This window comes from Eriocheir sinensis, chromosome 8 (assembly GCF_024679095.1).
Source record: "Eriocheir sinensis breed Jianghai 21 chromosome 8, ASM2467909v1, whole genome shotgun sequence".
Taxonomy (NCBI): Eukaryota; Metazoa; Arthropoda; class Malacostraca; order Decapoda; family Varunidae; genus Eriocheir; species Eriocheir sinensis.
The window spans coordinates 11,715,337-11,719,954 of record NC_066516.1 but is presented as its reverse complement, the minus strand read 5'-3'; positions in this window follow the sequence as shown (position 1 = coordinate 11,719,954).

Here is a 4,618-nt window from a genome sequence, read left to right as displayed (position 1 = left end):
TTCTTTTCTTTACCGTCAACACCGCTCTCTCGCTCCCTCTGTTCAACGGGCGGCCTTCTTTTCTTTACCGTCAACACCGCTCTCTCGCTCCCTCTGTTCAACGGGCGGCCTGCTTTTCTTTACCGCCAACACCGCTCTCTCTATTCAGCGGGTGGCATTCTTTGCTTTAATTTAGTCCCCAGTACGTGATGTCCTCTCACACACCCATACTCTGTCCCGTTATCTTTCCATTCACCTGAGCTTGGCCTTGGACATTTACTAACGATACACCATTTTTGTATGTATTATGATGACATTCGAATAACTATCTTATTATCCGACTATGTATTTCTCGCTATATTACTTTTTTCTTTCTTTATACGGATAACTGTATTTGTAAGACACCTATTTCTCATTAATATACGAATTATTACTCACTATAGAATTAACTTTGACTATACGATTATCTATTTTTTCATTTGACGAAAAATAACTATGAGTCACTTTTAAATCTTTAGGACAGCATGGTGCTTTAAATCTATTTCTCACTGTATGAAAAACAACTATGACACTCGCTCTTTTAATCTCCTGAACAGCAAGGTGCTTTAAATCTATTTCTCACTGTATGAAAAACAACTATGACACTCGCTCTTTTAATCTCCTGAACAGCATGGTGCTTTAAATCTATTTCTCACTGTATGAAAAACAACTATGACACTCGCTCTTTTAATCTCCTGAACAGCATGGTGCTTTAAATCTATTTCTCACTGTATGAAAAACAACTATGACACTCGCTCTTTTAATCTCCTGAACAGCATGGTGCTTTAAATCTATTTCTCACTGTATGAAAAACAACTATGACACTCGCTCTTTTAATCTCCTGAACAGCATGGTGCTTTAAATCTATTTCTCACTGTATGAAAAACAACTATGACACTCTCTTTTAATCTCCTGAACAGCATGGTGCTTTAAATCTATTTCTCACTGTATGAAAAACAACTATGACACTCGCTCTTTTAATCTCCTGAACAGCATGGTGCTTTAAATCTATTTCTCACTGTATGAAAAACAACTATGACACTCGCTCTTTTAATCTCCTGAACAGCATGGTGCTTTAAATCTATTTCTCACTGTATGAAAAACAACTATGACACTCGCTCTTTTAATCTCCTGAACAGCATGGTGCTTTAAATCTATTTCTCACTGTATGAAAAACAACTATGACACTCGCTCTTTAATCTCCTGAACAGCATGGTGCTTTAAATCTATTTCTCACTGTATGAAAACAACTATGACACTCGCTCTTTTAATCTCCTGAACAGCATGGTGCTTTAAATCTATTTCTCACTGTATGAAAAACAACTATGACACTCGCTCTTTTAATCTCCTGAACAGCATGGTGCTTTAAATCTATTTCTCACTGTATGAAAAACAACTATGACACTCGCTCTTTTAATCTCCTGAACAGCATGGTGCTTTAAATCTATTTCTCACTGTATGAAAAACAACTATGACACTCGCTCTTTTAATCTCCTGAACAGCATGGTGCTTTAAATCTATTTCTCACTGTATGAAAAACAACTATGACACTCGCTCTTTTAATCTCCTGAACAGCATGGTGCTTTAAATCTATTTCTCACTGTATGAAAAACAACTATGACACTCGCTCTTTTAATCTCCTGAACAGCATGGTGCTTTAAATCTATTTCTCACTGTATGAAAAACAACTATGACACTCGATCTTTTAATCTCCTGAACGGCATGGTGTTTTAGGCTTATTTATCACTGTACAAAAAATGTCACTCTCTTGATCGCCCGAACAGCATGAAGCTTCAATTAAATCTATTTCCCACTGTACGAAAAATGTCACTCTAATGATCTCCCGAAGAGCCTGACACTTTAATCCATATCTCACCATACGAAGAACGTCACTCGTTTAATCTTCTGAACAGCGTGGTGCCTTTATTAAGCCTATTTCTCACCATACGATAAATAATTCAGCCTTTTAATCTTGTGAACAGCACGATGCTTCGAGTCTCGCCAATTATATCAATCAGACACCCAGCCCGCTCGCCGTACCTTGGCCTCGATCAATAGTAATCTTCAGCCTGTGCTTCATCCCGACTCCTTCCCTTTAACTCCTCCCTTATGTAGTACTGCCATGTAGCCCGCAGCTTCGTCTCACCCCACCCACCACCCGAGGTCCTTCGCTCTATTTATGTAACTCCTGTGTAGGTGATTATTGCAATTAACTTTTCCTTTCGTAGTTCAGCGCCATTAGCTTCCTTTCCTCCTCCCTACAAATGCATACAACTTCTTCCCTACACCCATCTGAGGTCCTTCGCTCTATCAATGCAACTCCTGCCGGGCTAATTATTGCATTTGACTTTTCCTTTATATAGTGGTGGTTCAGTGTCCTTACCATCCTTCCTGTTTACCAAGGCACCCAACTTCTTTCTACACCCATCTGAGGTCCTTCGCTCTATCAGTGCAACTCCTGCCTGGCTAATTATTGCATTTGACTTTTCCTTTAAATAGTGGTGGTTCAGTGTCTTTACCATCCTTCCTGTTTACCTAGGCACCCATGCAGTTTCTTTTTACACCTATCTAAGGTCTTTTGCTCTTTCATGTAACTCTTGTACCACTAACTTCCTATGTGGCTGGTTAATGAATTTTCCTTTCCATTTTCCTGGTGGTTTAGTGTCATTACCTTCCTACCTATGCACGTACCCAGCTACTTCAATACCTTCCCTGCCTGAAATCCTTTGCTCTGTTCCTGTAAATCTTGTACCACTAACTTCCTATGTGGCTGGTTATTGAATTTTCCTAATCATTTTCCTAGTGGTTTAGTGTCGTTACCTTCCCACCTATGCACGTACCCAGCTACTTCAGTACCTTCCCTGCCTGAAATCCTTTGCTCTGTTCCTGTAAATCTTGTACAACTGACTTCCTGTGTGGCTGGCTACTGAATTTAACTTTTCCTTCACGTACTAAAAGGTTAAGTTAGGGGCACACGCTATAGCCAGTTTCTTCCTTGCCCACCAACTGAGATCCTCTTGTAACACTGATTTCCTGTGTGGCTCATTAGTGCATTTACCTTTTCCCTTGAGTACAAAAAGGTAAAATTAGGGGAACGTTCAAAAGGTGGTAAAGCATTATTATCTACCTCCCTCTATATACGTATGCACACAGCTGCTTCCCAACCCAATGACTGAGGTCCGTTGCCCTACTCATGTAACTCTTATGCCACTGACTTCCTGTGTGGCTAACTTCTACTGCATTTAACGTTTCCCGTTACCTCCCTCTTTTTCCCAATATTCATCTCATTACCTAACTTCCCACGTATGCCCCTGAGTACCTGTAGCGTATTGTTGAATTTCATGTATAGATGACTTAACTATGTAGCTAATTTATTTTTTTCCTAATTTCTTTTTTTTCCCGTATGATGTAACTGCATGACTGAGGTTCACGTGTTGCTTAGACTTTTTGCTTAATATTGTGTGTTCTGTCTGGCTGATCAAAATGCTGTCATGACTGTTTTTTATTCGTCAGATTAGATTAAACTGAGAAAGAACAGTCCGAATTTCTGCCATAATATATATATATATATATATATATATATATATATATATATATATATATATATATATATATATATATATATATATATATATATATATATATATATATATATATATATATATATATATATATATTTTCCTTCTTTTCTCTCTCCTCTTCTCTCTTTTCCTCTTTTTCCTCTCTCTTCTTTTATTAAGTTAGTGCAGCTGACTACAAACCTCACCAATTTTTCCTTCCCTGTCGCTCCACTTCTTGGCTCCGTGAAAACTTTACAGCATCGTGACAGTTTTTTCAGCAGCACATTCTCGCACGTGCCATTCTGCGTGACGGTCCTCCCCTTTTTTTTCCCGCTGTAACACGCGAACAAGCCACGACGACGGAGCCACGAGCCCTTCGAACTCTATCCCTCAGCGTGTTGGTACCGTGGCTTAACTTTTAACTTCCTTCTTCTTTTTTTTGCCTTTTGAAACACTCGAAAAAGCCACAACAACGAAGCCACGATTGTCTCCTTCCCTTCCTCAGCGTGTTGGTATATCTGTTTAAATTCCTTCTTTTTTTTTGTCCCTTTGAAACACGCGAACAAGCCACGACGTCGAAGCCACGAGTGTCTGCCTCTCCTCCTCAGTGTGTTGGCATCTTAGCTTACTCAGTCTCTAAATACTTTTTGCGTGTCTTTATGCGGAGTATACTGTTAGGCGTTATTTTTGTTATTTTTGTTATTGGTGGTGGTGGTAGTGTTTTTGTGCCGTTGTTTCTGTGGTCATTGTTGTTATTGTTTTGTTGTTGCTGCTTCTGTGGATGTTGTTGTTGCTATTGTTGCTGTTGTTAATACTGGCGTCATTACTGCTGTGGGTCTTAACATTTCTCAAAGCATTTTCTTGACAGTACTTTTTTCACTCTGTTTATTTCATTGTCTTTTGCCTTTTTTTTTTTATGAAAGCTATCTACGGTCACAATTCACACCCAATCCACTTCTACATCACCCATCCCTCAATATTTATCTACCTACGTGAGCAAACTTCGCCTCCCCGCCCGGCCCATGGAGTCGAGGCCGAAG